Here is a 16692-nt window from a genome sequence, read left to right on the forward strand (position 1 = left end):
CCCCACCCCCCCTCTCTCTCCCCCCCCCCCACCCCCCCTCTCTCTCCCCCCCCCACCCCCCTCTCTCTCCCCCCCCACCCCCCCTCTCTCTCCCCCCCCCCACCCCCCCTCTCTCTCCCTCCCCCCCCACCCCCCCTCTCTCTCCCCCCCCCCCTCCTCCCCCCCTCTCTCTCCCCCCCCCACCCCCCCGCTCTCTCCCCCCCCCCCACCCCCCCCTCTCTCTCCCCCCCCCCACCCCCCCCTCTCTCTCCCCCCCCCCCCACCCCCCCTCTCTCTCCCCCCCCCCACCCCCCCTCTCTCTCCCCCCCCACCCCCCCTCTCTCTCCCCCCCACCCCCCCTCTCTCTCCCCCCCCACCCCCCTCTCTCCCCCCCCCACCCCCCCTCTCTCTCCCCCCCCCACCCCCCCCTCTCTCCCCCCCCCACCCCCCCTCTCTCTCCCCCCCCACCCCCCCTCTCTCTCCCCCCCCACCCCCCTCTCCCCCCCCCACCCCCCCTCTCTCTCCCCCCCCCACCCCCCCTCTCTCTCCCCCCCCCACCCCCCCTCTCTCTCCCCCCCCCACCCCCCCTCTCTCCCCCCCCCACCCCCCCCTCTCTCCCCCCCCCCCACCCCCCTCTCTCCCCCCCCCCACCCCCCCCTCTCTCCCCCCCCCCCCTCCCCCCCCCCACTCTCCCCCCCCTCTCTCAACCCCCCTCTCCCCCCCACCCCCCCTCTCTTCCCCCCCCCACCCCCCCACTCTCTCCCCCCCCCCCCCCCCCTCACCCCCCCCCCCTCACTCTCCCCCCCCCCCCCACCCCCCCCCCTCTCCCCCCCACCCCCCCTCTCCCCCCCCCACCCCCCCCTCTCCCCCCCCCACCCCCCCTCCTCCCCCCCCCCACCCACCCCCCCTCTCCCCCCCCACCCCCCCCCCTCTCCCCCCCCACCCCCCCTCTCCCCCCCCACCCCCCCTCTCCCCCCCCTCTCTCCCCCCCCACCCCCCCTCTCTTCCCCCCCCCCACCCCCCCTCTCTCTCCCCCCCCCCCCACCCCCCCTCTCTCCCCCCCCCCCCCACCCCCCCCCTCTCTCTCCCCCCCCCACCCCCCCTCTCTCTCCCCCCCCCCCCCCACCCCCCCCTCCCCCCCTCTCTCTCCCCCCCCACCCCCCCCTCTCTCTCCCCCCCCACCCCCCCTCTCCTCCCCCCCCACCCCCCCTCTCTCTCCCCCCCCACCCCCCCCTCTCTCCCCCCCCACCCCCCCCTCTCTCCCCCCCCACCCCCCCTCTCTCCCCCCCCCACCCCCCCTCTCTCTCCCCCCCCCACCCCCCCTCTCTCTCCCCCCCCCACCACCCCCCTCTCTCTCCCCCCCCCCACCCCCCCCTCTCTCTCCCCCCCCCACCCCCCCCTCTCTCCCCCCCCCCACCCCCCCCTCTCTCCCCCCCCCCACCCCCCCCCCCTCTCTCCCCCCCCCACCCCCCCACCTCTCCCCCCCCCCCCACCCCCCCTCTCCCCCCCCCACCCCCCCCTCTCCCCCCCCACCCCCCCTCTCTCCCCCCCCCACACCCCCCCCCTCTCTCCCCCCCCCCCACCCCCCCCTCTCTCCCCCCCCACCCCCCCCCCTCTCCCCCCCCCCACCCCCCCCCTCTCTCTCCCCCCCCCCACCCCCCCCTCTCTCTCCCCCCCCCCACCCCCCCCCTCTCTCCCCCCCCCCACCCCCCCCCTCTCTCTCCCCCCCCCCCACCCCCCCCTCTCTCTCCCCCCCCCACCCCCCCTCTCTCCCCCCCCCCCCCACCCCCCCCTCTCTCTCCCCCCCCCCACCCCCCCTCTCTCTCCCCCCCCCACCCCCCCTCTCTCTTCCCCCCCCACCCCCCCTCTCTCTCCCCCCCCCCCCCCCTCTCCCCCCCCCCCCCCCTCACTCCCCCCCACCCCCCCCTCTCTCTTCCCCCCCCACCCCCCCTCTCTCTTCCCCCCCCACCCCCCCTCTCTCCCCCCCCACCCCCCCTCTCTCTTCCCCCCCCACCCCCCCTCTCTCTTCCCCCCCCCCACCCCCCCCCTCTCTCTTCCCCCCCCCACCCCCCCCTCTCTCTCCCCCCCCCCACCCCCCCCTCTCTCTTCCCCCCCCCCACCCCCCCTCTCTCTCCCCCCCCCCACCCCCCCTCTCTCTCTCCCCCCCCCACCCCCCCTCTCTCTCCCCCCCCCACCCCCCCTCTCTCTCCCCCCCCACCCCCCCTCTCTCTTCCCCCCCCACCCCCCCTCTCTCCCCCCCCCACCCCCCCTCTCTCTCCCCCCCCCACCCCCCCTCTCTCTTCCCCCCCCCACCCCCCCTCTCTCTCCCCCCCCCACCCCCCCTCTCTCTCCCCCCCCCACCCCCCCTCTCTCTCTCCCCCCCCACCCCCCCCTCTCTCTCCCCCCCCCACCCCCCCTCTCTCTCCCCCCCCCACCCCCCCTCTCTCTCCCCCCCCCACCCCCCCTCTCTCTCCCCCCCCCACCCCCCCCTCTCTCTCCCCCCCCCCACCCCCCCACTCTCTCCCCCCCCCCCCACCCCCCCCACTCACTCCCCCCCCCCACCCCCCCTCTCTCTCCCCCCCCCACCCCCCCTCTCTCTCCCCCCCCCCACCCCCCCTCTCTCCCCCCCCCCCACCCCCCCTCTCTCTCCCCCCCCCCACCCCCCCTCTCTCTCCCCCCCCCCCACCCCCTCTCTCTCCCCCCCCCCACCCCCCCTCTCTCTCCCCCCCCCACCCCCCCCTCTCTCCCCCCCCCCCCACCTCACTCTCCCCCCCCACCCCCCCTCTCTCACCCCCCCCCCCACCCCCCCCTCTCTCCCCCCCCCACCCCCCACTCTCTCCCCCCCCCCCCCCCACTCACTCCCCCCCCCCCCCCCTCACACACCCCCCCCCCCCCCACACACACCCCCCCCCCCCCACACACACCCCCCCCCCCCCCTCTCTCTCCCCCCCCCCCCACCCCCCCCTCACCCCCCCCACCCTCACACTCCCCCCCCACCCCCCCCTCTCCCCCCCCCACACCCCCCCCTCACTCCCCCCCCCCTCCCCCCCCCCCTCACCACCCCCCCCCTCTCCCCCCCCCTCAACCCCCCCCCCCCCCCCCCCCTCTCACCCCCCCCCCACCCCCCCCTCTCCCCCCCCCCCCCCCCACACCCCCCCCCCACCCCCCCCCCCCCACCCCCCCTCTCCCCCCCCCACCCCCCCCTCTCCCCCCCCCCACCCCCCCTCTCCCCCCCCCCACCCCCCCCTCTCCCCCCCCCACCCCCCCTCTCCCCCCCCCACCCCCCCACCCCCCCCCCCCCCCCTCTCCCCCCCCCCCACCCCCCCCTCTCCCCCCCCCCCACCCACCCCCCCCCCACTCTTCCCCCCCCCCCCCCACCCCCCCTCTCTTCCCCCCCCCCACCCCCCCCTCTCTCACCCCCCCCCCCACCCCCCCTCCTCTCCCCCCCCACCCCCCCTCTCCCCCCCCCACCCCCCCCTCTCTCACCCCCCCCCACCCCCCCCCCCCCCCCCTCACTCTCCCCCCCCCACCCCCCTCTCACTCCCCCCCCCCCACCCCCCCCTCTCTCCCCCCCCACCCCCCCTCTCTCTCCCCCCCCACCCCCCCTCTCTCTCCCCCCCCACCCCCCCTCTCTCTCCCCCCCCCACCCCCCCCTCTCTCCCCCCCCCCACCCCCCCTCTCACCCCCCCCCACCCCCCCTCACCCCCCCCCCACCCCCCCCTCTCTCCCCCCCCCCACCCCCCCCTCTCTCCCCCCCCCACCCCCCCCTCTCTCCCCCCCCCCCCACCCCCACCCCCCCCCTCTCTCCCCCCCCCACCCCCCCCCCTCTCTCCCCCCCCCACCCCCCCCTCTCTCCCCCCCCCACCCCACCCCCCCCTCTCTCCCCCCCCCCACCCCCCCCTCTCTCCCCCCCCCCACCCCCCCCTCTCTCCCCCCCCACACCCCCCCCTCTCTCCCCCCCCCCCACCCCCCCCCTCTCCCCCCCCCACCCCCCCCCCTCTCCCCCCCCCCCCCACCCCCCCCCCTCTCTCCCCCCCCCCACCCCCCCCCTCTCTCCCCCCCCCCCACCCCCCCCTCTCTCCCCCCCCCCCACCCCCCCCCTCTCTCCCCCCCCCCACCCCCCCCCTCTCTCTCCCCCCCCCACCCCCCCCTCTCTCCCCCCCCCCACCCCCCCTCTCTCCCCCCCCCACCCCCCCTCTCTCCCCCCCCCACCCCCCCTCTCTCCCCCCCCCACCCCCCCTCTCTCCCCCCCCCCACCCCCCTCTCTCTCCCCCCCCCACCCCCCCTCTCTCTCCCCCCCCCCACCCCCCCCTCTCTCCCCCCCCACCCCCCCCCCTCTCCCCCCCCCACCCCCCCCTCTCTCTCCCCCCCCCCTCTCCCCCCCCCTCTCCCCCCCCCCTCTCCCCTCCCCCCCCCCCTCCCCCCCCCTCCCCCCCCCCTCTCCCCCCCTCTCCCCCCCCTCTCCCCCCTCCCCCCTCCCCCCCTCTCCCCCCCCTCTCTCCCCCCCCTCTCTCCCCCCCCTCTCTCCCCCCCTCTCTCTCCCCCCCTCCCTCCCCCCCCACTCCCCCCCCCCCACCCCCCCCACTCCCCCCCCCCCACCCCCCCCCTCCCCCCTCTCCCCCCCCTCCCCCCCCCCCTCCCCCCCCCTCTCCCCCCCCTCTCCCCCCCCACCCCCCCCTCTCCCCCCCCCCACCCCCCCCCTCTCCCCCCCCCTCCCCCCCCCCACCCCCCCCTCTCCCCCCCCCCCTCTCCCCCCCCCCCCTCTCCCCCCCCCCCCTCTCCCCCCCCCCCTCTCCCCCCCCCCCTCTCCCCCCCCCCTCTCCCCCCCCCCTCTCCCCCCCCCTCTCCCCCCCCCCCCCCTCTCTCCCATCTCCCCCCCCCTCTCCCATCTCCCCCCCCCTCTCTCCCATCTCCCCCCCCCCTCTCTCCCATCTCCCCCCCCCTCTCCCATCTCCCCCCCCCTCTCTCCCATCTCCCCCCCCCCTCTCTCCCATCTCCCCCCCCCCTCTCTCCCATCTCCCCCCCCCCTCTCTCCCATCTCCCCCCCCCTCTCTCCCATCTCCCCCCCCCCTCTCTCCCATCTCCCCCCTCTCCCATCTCCCCCCCCCCTCTCTCCCATCTCCCCCCCTCTCTCCCATCTCCCCCCCCCTCTCCCATCTCCCCCCCCCCTCTCCCATCTCCCCCCCCTCTCCCATCTCCCCCCCCCTCTCCCATCTCCCCCCCCCTCTCCCATCTCCCCCCCCCCTCTCCCATCTCCCCCCCCCTCTCCCATCTCCCCCCCCCCTCTCCATCTCCCCCCCCCCTCTCCCATCTCCCCCCCCCCTCTCCCATCTCCCCCCCCCTCTCCCATCTCCCCCCCCCCCTCTCCCATCTCCCCCCCCCTCTCCCATCTCCCCCCCTCTCCCATCTCCCCTCCCATCTCCCCCCCCCCCCCATCTCCCCCCTCCCCCCATCTCCCCCCCCCCCCCATCTCCCCCCCCCCCCCATCTCCCCCCCCCCCTCTCTCCCATCTCCCCCCCCCTCTCTCCCATCTCCCCCCCCCCTCTCTCCCATCTCCCCCCCCTCTCTCCCATCTCTCCCCCCCCCTCTCTCCCATCTCCCCCCCCCCCTCTCTCCCATCTCCCCCCCCCCCCCTCTCTCCCATCCCCCTCCCACCCACCCCCCCCCCCATCCCCCCTCCCTTGATTCTGGAGTAAATATTTGCACAGATAACAATTGTTGACTGGTGGAGCGGATCTTTGAATTTGTTGCTCATGTATGTTTAAAGTTTTTTTTTGGGGGGGGGGGGAAAGAAAGTGAATCGCCCCTCCCCGTCGTATACTGGAACGCTGTTGAAGGGGTTTGAAAGGTTTGTGTTTGGAGGGAGGGCAGCGTTGTTCTTTCACTTTAATTTGAAAAGGCAGCAGTTTCTCTTTAAAAAGTGGTGCAGCTTTCTGAGGCACGGCTGTGGTGACGCGTCTTGTGCTGAACTAAAATGGCTTGATGCTTGTAGTCAGTCGCTTGTTGGTAAGTAGGGAAGGCAGCATTTGTATGTGGGTTGTCCGAATCCGCTTGGCAAATAATGCCAGTAATCGCATAATGACATGATGCTGCTGTAACGAAAGGAAGAAGCTGAGACTGGTCAACCATTTCACTTAAGTGTTGGATGATCGAGGCACAGGTTGGTTGATGAGCATTATAAATAAAATAAAAAAAGAGTGGTTCAAATTAAACCGCTGATAATTAGATGGAAGTTTTTTTTAAAAATTGTGAGTGTTTGATGTATATAGACACGATCTGATGACTATTTAATTCAATTCAATTCCTTAGATTTAATTACGATGTAACAGTCTGTTAGTACGAATTACAATTCTCTCGGGAATGCAGACATTTTAAATCTTCGCAAATCGTGACTTTTGTGCGTGTGTGTCTGAAATCAGATTTGGATCTCCACGAGAATGAGGACCAGTTTAGTAAACAGGAAATGGTTTTATGTTGCTTTTAAAAGCTTTATTTATAGCGACATAAAAGTGTTATGCGCAAAAATTACTCCATTTCAGTAAGATTGAAATGAGTTCTTGCAACTGATGTTTTGTGGCTTAAAATTAGAGCTTTGAAAATAGACTGCCCCAATGGCATTAATTTATCCGCCCTACCCAAGAAATAATACACAAGGCACAGGGAAGAAAGCAGGCTGTTGTGATTTGTACATTATATCTTGGTGTCATAAATTATTTCATGTGACAGGCCTTTTTTCATTTCTGCTTTTCAGAATAATGAAAATCTAATTTTTATGGTGAGGTTAGAGACTTTAGTCGTTGGTACTTCAGATTTTTCTCTCAATAGTTTACTGGGAAATACTTTATTCAATACCTGACTTGAGTTAAAGACAAATATCACTTTCCTGTGGCTTAGAATTTGAATCACATTTTGTTTACAAGTCAAAGGCGTCGATTTTAAGTAGGGAAATTTGTTAGATATGCCTACGGCTGTATTCTTAGCCCCTCCTATCACAGTGCTGAAGTAAAGGCAGCAGCAGGGTGGCATTGAGGCTGGGCTGGTGAGAAGTAGATGCAAGGTTCTCTGATTATTTTTTTTCTAATATACTACATCTGGGTGACACCCACGAGGCTCGGCTTCTGCTGCAATAACCGAACTTTGCCCGCGCCATCAATGCCAATGGTGTTGCTATACTCTGCACTGAACTGCCTGACTGGTGATTAAATCATGGATATGTCAACACTTTCTTCAGCTAAATATTAGTAAAATTCAATGTTGTGGTAAAACCTGACCTTCGGCTTCGAGATAATGTCACTATAAGGTAGCATATAATGAGAAAAAATTCCCTCTGTAGCAAGATAAAATGGATGAGCATGGAAGTATGAAACATTGAAAGAGATCTAATGACTGCTCTTCAGAGAAAAGATGGAAGAAGTGCTGAAATAAAATATGTTTAGCTGTATCATAGATTGCGCATTAGTTGAAATTTCCTTGAGCTCTCATGTAGGGGAGGCCAGAATCTTTCATCTTGGGGTCTTGACACCATCTATGCGCTTCTACTTTCAACTTAATTAGTCTCATCAGGTTAAATATAGATTTAGATCCTCCACATCCTCTCAGTTAAATTTTGCATCCTGTGTTGGCCAATCTTATGGTCCCGAATCATAGAAATCAGACCCGTGCGAGGTTTTTAGGTCCATTCATCATGCCGGTGCTGACTTTTCAACTCTTGATTATCGTCACAAGTAGGCTTACATTAACACTGCAGTGAAGTTACTGTGAAAATCCCCTAGTCGCCGCACTCCGGCACCTGTTCGCATACACTGAGGGAGAATTCAGAATGTCCAGTTCAGCTAACAAGCACGTCTTTCGGTTCTTGTGGGAGGAAACCGGAGCACCCGGAGGAAACCCATGCAAACACTGGGAGAACGTGCAAGCAGGAATCGAACCTGGGACCCTGGCGCTATGAAGCAACAGTGCTAACCATTGTGCAGCCGTGCTATCTGTTTTCCATCCATATTCTTGAGCTTTTCATCTGCTGCACTGTCTTTCTTTAAATAAATTTGGAGTGACCAATTCTTTTTTTCCAATTAAGGGGCGTGAGACCCAAGCAGACACTGGGAGAATGGACAAATTCCACATGGACACCTACCCGGGGTTGGGATCAAACCCGGTCCTTGGCACCGTGAGACAGCAGTGCTAACCACTGCTGCCCATCACCTGTTGCATTGTCTGCCTGCAAAACCTGTCTCCATAGCTGCTCATCCCAACAATTGATTCCCCCAACACTTTTTAGATTCTGCCATCTGACAATGAAATGAAAATCGCTTATTGTCACAAGTAGGCTTCAAATGAAGTTACTGTGAAAAGCCCCTAGTCGCCACATTCCGGCGCCTGTTCGGGGAGGCTGTTACGGGAATTGAACCGTGCCGCTGGCCTGCCTTGGTCTGCTTTCAAAGCCAGCGATTTAGCCCTGTGCATCTCTCTTCTATCTTCCATTGGCTCCACTTCATTGTGTAGCACTTTAGAAATGGATGCTCTAGATTCAAGTTCTTCTTCGTCTGCACACACTCACCCCCTAAAATCATACCTCTGATTCTTTTGGAGGTCTTGAAGCCACTTATAATGCCCAGTAAGTTTATCCCCGTTGACTTTCTAATTCTCTGATGGTATGGGTATTGTTCCATTACATTGTTTGTGTGTCTGTATTTACATTTGGACTTGCATGGTCACTGTAATTGGACAAAACTTGATCCTGTCCTCAGCTGATGATTAGAAGCATATTTTTGAACAGGGTTAGTGAAAAAATAGTTTGGTTCTCTTTAATATTAAATCCATATTTATTTTGCAACGTTATTGTAGAGTGCAGGGAATAGATTAGTTTTATTGGGGGGAAAAAAGTGGCCATAGTCCCAGATCACTGTAGGCTGCTTTCCCCTTTGATAAAGAGAGCTGATTGCTGGTTATTTACCCTGAGGATCACCACATCTCTGCACAGTAGCACAGGGCAGCATGGTAACACAAGTGGGTAGCACTGTGGCTTCACATCGCCAGGGTCCCAGGTTCGATTGCCCGCTGGGTCACTGTCTGTGCAGAGTCTGCACGTTCTCCCCGTGTCTGCGTGGGTTTCCTCTGGGTGCTCTGGTTTCTTCCCACAGTCCAAAGACGTGCAGGTTAGGTGGATTGGCCATGATAAATTGCCCTTAGTGACCAAAAAGGGTAGGGGGTTATTGGGTTACGGGGCTAGGGTGGAAGTGAGGGCTTGAGTGGGTCGGCCTCCTTCTGCACTATGTTCTATCTCAGGTGAGGGGCAAGGTTGAGAAGGCGGGGCCTTCATGAGTAATCTCAGCCAGTGCGGGAATTGAACCCGTCTTGCTCTGCATCACAAACCAGTTGACCAACCAACTGAGCTAAAACTGGTGGGGTGCTAATCAATGTGCATTTAAGGTTGAAGGAAAATTGTGATTCAATGGAGAGTTCCGCTTCAAAATAAAATTTTCTATGGGCTAACATGAGTGCATGTATTGGTTTTGATTTACTCATAACTTTATTTCATGATGCTGACAGATATCTTCTGCTTTTGTCTTTGCAACAATGAGAACATTGAAAAATAATTAATTAGAGTTTTACACAATGTTAGGGGATAACCATCTTCAGCTGCTTCATCAATGACCTCCCTTCCACCATAATGTCAGAAGTGGGGATGTTCGCAGATGACTGCACAACGTTTTTTTTTAATAAACATTTTACTGAGGTATTTTTGGTACAGTAACAACAAAAAACACATTATACATGAACCCATATTCATAGTGCAAAAGCCATTTACCTCTCGGACAGGTCCCACTACTCCCCTTCTTTTCCCCCCCCCCTGTCTGCTGACTATTAATTTCCCGCAAAGAAGTCGACGAACGGTTGCCACCTCCAGGTGAACCCTAACAGTGACCCTCTTAAGGCGAACTTGATTTTCTCCATACAGAGAAAGCTAGCCATGTCCGATAGCCAGGTCTCCGACTTGGGGGGCTTTGGGTTCCTCCATGCTAATAGTATCCGTCTCCGGGCTACCAGGGAAGCAAAGGCCAGAATGTCTGCCTCTTCTCCTGGATTCCCGGGTCTTCTGACACCCCGAAAATTGCCACCTCAGGACTCCGCGCCACCCTTGTTTTTAACACCTTGGACATGACGTCCGCAAACCCCAGCCAAATCCGCTAAGCTTTGGACATGTCCAAAACATGTGGACATGGCTCGCCGGTCCTCCCGCACATATTGCGCACCTGTCCTCCACCCCAAGAATCTGCTCATCCAGGCCACTGTCATGTGAGCCTGGTGAACAACGTTAAAGTGTGTCAGGCTGAGCCTGGCACATGTTGCAGACGTGTTGACTCTACTCAACGCATCGGCCGATAGACCATCCTCTATCTCACCTCCCAGCTCCTCCTCCCACTTGAGCTTCAGCTCCTCGGTCTGCGTCTCCTCCGACCCCATAAGCTCCTTATAAATGTCCGAGACGCTCCCTTCTCCTACCCACCCTCTGGAAACTACCCTGTCCTAAATCCCCCTTAGCGGTAGGAGCGGGAAGGTTGACACCTGTTTACGAAGGAAGTGCCGCATCTGCAGATAACTGAATTTGTTTCCCCTCGCCAACCCAAACTTTTCCTCCAACGGTCTCCTACTCGGAAAGCTCCCCTCTATGAACAAATTCCTCATCCTCTCAATCCCCGTTCTCCGCCATATCCGGAACCCCCCGTCCATACTCCCCGGGGCAAACCGGTGATTATCACAGATTGGGGCCCAGACCGATGCTCCCACATGCCGCCTCCACTGGCTCTTCTCAGGGCCGCCACCACCACTGGACTGGTGGGGTACTGTGCAGGCGGGAACGGCAGAGGCGCAGTTACCAACGCCCCCAAACTGGTACCCTTACATGAAGTCGCCTCCATACATACCCATGCTGACCCCTCCCCCACCACCCACTTCCTGATCATGGCTATATTAGCCGCCAAGTAATAGTTGCTCAAATTTGGCAGCGTCAGCCCGCCCTCTTCCCGACTCCGCTCAAGCATTACCTTCCTTACTCGCGGGGTCTTGCCCGGCCACTCCTGTTTTTAAAAAAAAAAAGGACCACGGAATAAAGGTGGGGAGACACTGAAATACAAATAGGAATCGCGGGAGGACCGTCATCTTCACCGTTTGCACCCTCCCAGCCAGAGACAACGGAAGCGTGTCCCATCTCCGAAAATCGTCCTTCATTTGGTCCACCAGCCGGGCCAGATTCAATTGATGCAGCCGGTCCCATTCCCGCGCCACTTGGATGCATAGGTACCTAATGCTTCCCTTCACTAACCTAAACAGCAGCTCTCCCAGTCGCCTCTTCTGTCCCCTCGTCTGGACACAAACCTCTCACTCTTTCCCATATTAAGCTTATACCCCGAAAACCGGCCAAATTCCCCTAGAGTCCTCATAATTTCTTCCATCCCCTCTATTGGGTCCAAAACATACAGAAGCAGGTCATCCGCTTAGAGCGAAACCCTGTGCTCCCCCCCCCAACCCCCGGACCAGTCCTCTCCAGCCCCTCGAGGCTCTCAGAGCAATTACCAACGGCTCTATAGCCAGCGCAAACAACAGTGGGGCGAGGCGGCATCCCTGTCTTGTCCCCCGGTGCAGTCTAAAATAGTCCGATGTTGTCCTATTCGTCCGTACACTTCCCACAATACAATAACCTAACCCAGACAATAAAGCCCCGCCCGAATCCGAACCGCCTCAGTCTCTACCACAGTCCCATTCCACCCGATCAAAAGCCTTTTCTGCATCCATTGCGATCACTACCTCCCTACCTTCCGGGGGCATCATGATCACATTTAACAGCCTTCTTACATTGGCCACCAGCTGCCTGCCCTTAACAAACCCCGTCGTCTGGTCCTCTCCAATAACGTCCGGAACACAATCCTCTATCCTGGAGGACAAGATTTTGGCCAGCAACTTGGCATCTACATTCAACAGGGAGATCAGCCTGTAGGACCCACACAGCTCCAGGTTCTTGTCCCGCTTAAGAATCAGCGATATCGTTGCCTGTGACATCGTCGGTTTCAACACCCCTCTTTCCCTTGCCTCATTGAACATCCTCAACAACACCGGCCCCAATATCCCTGAGAACGTCCATTGGGTTCCCGTCCGGATCCGGGGCCTTACCCGCCTGCATGGTCTTCAAGCCCTCCACTATCTCCTCCAGCCCAATTGGGGCCCCCAGACCTTCTACCTGTTCCCCATCCACCGTTGGGAAATTCAGCCCCTCCAAGAAGTGCCTCATCCCCTCCGGCCCCGTAGGGGGTTCCGACCGGTACAGCCTGCTGTAGAAATCCCTGAACGCCTTCTTCACCCCTACTGAATCTCCAACCAGGTTCCCATCTCTGTCCTTTACTTTCCCTATCTTCCTAGCTGCCTCCCTTTTCCTCAGCTGCTGTGCAAGCATTCTGCTGGCCTTCTCTCCATGTTCATAGATCGCCCCCTCGCCTTTCTCAGCTGCTCCACCGCCCTCCCTGTGGTCAGCAAACTAAGCTGTGCCATCCCCTGAAAAGCCCTGCCTCTGGGGTCTCCGCACACCTCCTATCACTCTGTAGTAACTCCTTTACCAGTTGGTCCGTCTCTGCCCTGTCCACCTTCTCCCTATGGGCCCGGATCGAGATCCGCTCCTCCCTGACCACCGCCCTCAGTGCTTTCCACACCATCGCTGCTGAAATTTCCCCCGTGTCATTGACCTGCAGGTAGCTCTGAATACATTTCCTCAGCCGCTTGCACACCCTTCATCCGCCAAAAGTCCCACATCCAACCTCCAGTGCGGGCGCTGGTTACTGTCTTTACTAACCTGCAGATCAACCCAGTGCGGAGCATGGTCTGAGATTGTAATCGCGAGTACCCCATGTCCACCACCCCAGCCAGCAAGGCCCTGCTCAAAATACAGAAATCAATCCGGGAATACCCCCCCCCCCCCCACCACCACCACCACCATCAGCTCCATGAACCCTCTTAGTTCCTTTGCCATTGCTGGCACCCCGCTCTTTTCGAGCTTGACCGGTCCAAGCCAGGGTCCATAACTGTGTTGAAGTCCCCTCCCATGACCAACCTGTGCGAGTCCAGGTCCGGTATCTTCCCCAGCATCTTCTTTATAAACTCCACATCATCCCAATTTGGAGCATACACAATTACTAATACCATTTGCACCCCCTATAGCTTCCCACTGACCATAATGTACCGACCTCCCACGTCCGAGACTATTCTACCCGCCTGAAACACCACCCGCTTATTGATGAGGATCGCGACCCCTCTAGTCTTTGAATCTAGTCCCGAGTGAAAGACCTGACTGACCCAGCCTTTCCTCAGTCTAACCTGGTCCGTTACCTTATGGCGCGTCTCCTGCAACATTACCACGTCCGCCTACAATCCCCTAAGATGCGCAAACGCATGTACTTTTTTGACCGGCCCATTTAACCCTCGAACATTCCAGGTGATCAGCCTAGTTGGGGGGCTCATTGCCCCCCTCCGCCGATCAGCCATCCCCTTTTTTAGCCCACCTCCAGCCCGTGTTCCGCGCCTCCACTGGTCGATCCCCAGGCAGCCCCCAAACCCCTCTCTGTCCCTCAGCCCAAGTTCCTTCCTCGTCAGCAGAACATTCACCCCCTCTCAGTAACAACACCCTTTAACCCAACCCCTTTACTAAACCAAACATATGCACACACCCCACTGCGCTTCCGAGAGCTAGCTCGCTTGGTGGCCCCCATTCCCGGTGCCAGATAGTCTCCCACCTATTGTCTCTTCCTTCCCCCCGCCCCCCGCTCATACAAGCAAACTTCAACATCAAACATAGAATTTACAGTTTCATAGAATTTACAGTGCAGAAGGACAATCCCCACACAATTGCCCAACAGAAAAATATCAAGATCAAAACAAGCACACCTCCATCCCCCAACAGTGCAAATGAAAACCTTAACTCGCTCAGCTCTACCGCTGGTTCCAAATCAATGCAAACGGCATCACAAACATCTTCCATGAAATGCAAAACGAGAAACTTTTTACAAAAACAGAGAAACAAAAAGAAAAATCAAAAACATGAACGTTGCAGCCAAGTTCAAAAGTTCTCAATCCATCACCAGCCCTTTTTCGCAAAGTCCAACGTGTCCTCGGGCGACTCGAAGTAGAAGTGCTGATCCACATGCATGACCCAGTGACGGGCTGGGTATAAGGATCGACCTGCTCTACTCCTGGCCACCTCTACCTCAGGCCCTGGTAAACCCGCAAGATGCTATTGTCCCATTTACAGCTCCATGTCTGCTTGGCCCACTGTAGAATGCGCTCCTTATCCGAGAACCTGTGGAATCTCACCACCATTGCCCCCGGGGGGGGGGGGGGGGGTCTCCTATTCGCGGCTTCCTCAAAGCAGTTCCGTTTCTGCGTAGCAAAGCTTTCCTGAATGACTTGCATCAGCTGCTCCATAGACTGCTGGTCGACAAGCCAGAGGTCCGACCCTCTGCCATGCTGTCTTCTGTTGCAGCTACAGCCCAAGACTTCTCTATCTTCTTGTTTCTGCCCTTACGAACACTTCTAGTCCTTATCTCCATGCACCGATTTGGGAATTCAGTAAACAATTGCCACTAACATCTGTTTTACAATTCAAGTCCGGTAGAAAAACGGGGGAAAGGTCCAAAAGTCCGACCAGAATGTGTGACTTACTCCTTCATAGCCGCCACCGGAAGTCCATGACTGCACAATGTTGAGCATCACTCTCGACGACTCATAATGAAGCAGTCCATGTCCAAATGCAACAAAACCTGGGCTGACAAGTGCCAAATTATATTGGTGCCACGTGAATGCCAGGCAATGGCCATCTTCTGCAAGAGAGGATCTAACCATCGCCCCATGACATTCAATGACATTACCATCGCTGAATCCCCCACAATCAACATCCTAGGGGGGGGGGGGTTACCATTGACCAGAAACTGAACTAGCCATATTAATGTTAACCTGGGGCTGATTTTAGCGCACTGGGCTAAATAGCTGGTTTGTAATGCAGAACAAGGCAGCAGCGCGGGTTCAAATCCCTTCCCGGCCTCCCCGAACAGGTGCTGGAACGTGGCGACTCGGGGCTTTTCACAGTAACTTCATTGAAGCCTACTTGTGACAAGCTATTATTATTATTGTTATTATTAATACTGTAACTACTAGGGCAGGTCAAAAGGCTAGGAATCCTACGAGTAACTCACCACCTGACCCCTCAAAGCCTGTCCGCCATCTACAAGGCAAAAGTCAGGAATGTAATGGAATACTCTCCACTTGCCTGGATGAGTGCAGCTCCAACAACATTCAAGAAGCTCAACACCATCCAGGGCAAAGCAGCCCGCTTGATTGCTACTCCTTCCACAGCATTCAATCCCTCCACCACGGACCAACAGTGGCAGCCGTGTGTACCATCTACAAGATGCACTGTAGTAACTCGCCATGGTTCCTTAGGCAGCACATAACAAATCCATGACCACTACCATCTAGAAGGACAAGAGCAGCAGATGCCTGGGAACACTAACACCTGGAAGTTCCCCTCCAAGTCACTCACCATTCCGACTTGGAAATATATCGTTGTTCCTTCACTGTCGCTGGGTTAAAATCATGGAAGTCCCTCCCTAACAGCACTGGGGGTGAACTGCAGCAGTTCAAGAAGGCAACTCCCCACCTGAAGGGCAACTAGGGATGCGCAATAAATGCTGGCCTAGCCAGCAATGCCCACATCCCGTAAATGGGGGGAAAAGAGAAATGTCTACTGTTTGTATTATAAACTGTGTGACAAATGTAGGATTTTAGATAGATTGGATTATAAACATTTAAGACCCTGGGATTCTTTGGGCGGCAAATGAATATCACCAAAGAGAAGGATTATAGGCTGGTGAGCCTCACGTCAGTGCTAGGGAAACTATTGGAAAAGATTCTTGCAGATAGGATTTACTCAGAGTTGGAAACAAATGGACTTATTAGTGATGGATAGCATGGTTTTGTAAAGGGGAGGTTGTGCATTACTAATTTGATCGAGTTTTTCGAAGAAGTGACAAAGATGATAGATGAGGGAAAGGCAGTAGATGTTGTATACATGGACTTCAGTAAAGCCTTTGACAAGGTACCACATGGTAGACTAGTACAAAAGGTGAAGTCACATGGGATCAGAGGAGAGCTGGCAAGTTGGATACTGAACTGGTTTGGGCACAGACGACAGAGGGTAGCAGTAGAAGGGTGCTTTTCTGAATGGAAGGCTATGACTAGCGGCGTTCCACAGGTATCAGTTCTGGAGCCTTTGTCATTCGTGGTGTATATAAATGATTTGGAAGAAAATGTAGCTGGTCTGATTTGTAAGTTCGCAGACGACACACAAATTGGTAGAGTTGCGGATAGTGAAGAGGATTGTCAGAGGATACAGCAGGGTATAACTAGTTGGAGTCTTGGGCGGAGAAATGGCAGATGGAGTTTAATCCGGAAAAGTGTGAGGTAATGCACTTTGTAAGGTCCAATGCATGTAGGAATTACACAATAAATGGTAGAACTCTTGCGAGTACTGACGGGCAGAGATATCTGGGCGTACATGTCCACCAATCACTGAAAGTGGCAACGCATGTGGATAAGCTGATCAAGAAGGCATACGGCATGCTAGCCTTCATAGGTCGGGGCATTGAGTGTAAAAATTGGCAAGTCATGTTGCAGCTG

At 59.0% G+C, this 16692-nt stretch overlaps 1 protein-coding gene across 1 annotated transcript in view; it reads left to right on the top strand.

Moving 5' to 3' along the window:
- The first annotated feature begins 5819 nt into the window (after positions 1-5819).
- ankrd12 (ankyrin repeat domain 12) overlaps positions 5820-16692 on the top strand; it is a 257267-nt gene continuing 246394 nt past the window's right edge. The window contains exon 1 of the mRNA XM_072468358.1: positions 5820-6139. The gene's annotated coding sequence lies outside the window, so the exon portion shown is untranslated. The remainder of the gene's footprint in view (positions 6140-16692) is intronic.

Source organism: Scyliorhinus torazame, chromosome 11, assembly GCF_047496885.1.
Source record: "Scyliorhinus torazame isolate Kashiwa2021f chromosome 11, sScyTor2.1, whole genome shotgun sequence".
In the NCBI taxonomy this organism is placed as follows: domain Eukaryota; kingdom Metazoa; phylum Chordata; class Chondrichthyes; order Carcharhiniformes; family Scyliorhinidae; genus Scyliorhinus; species Scyliorhinus torazame.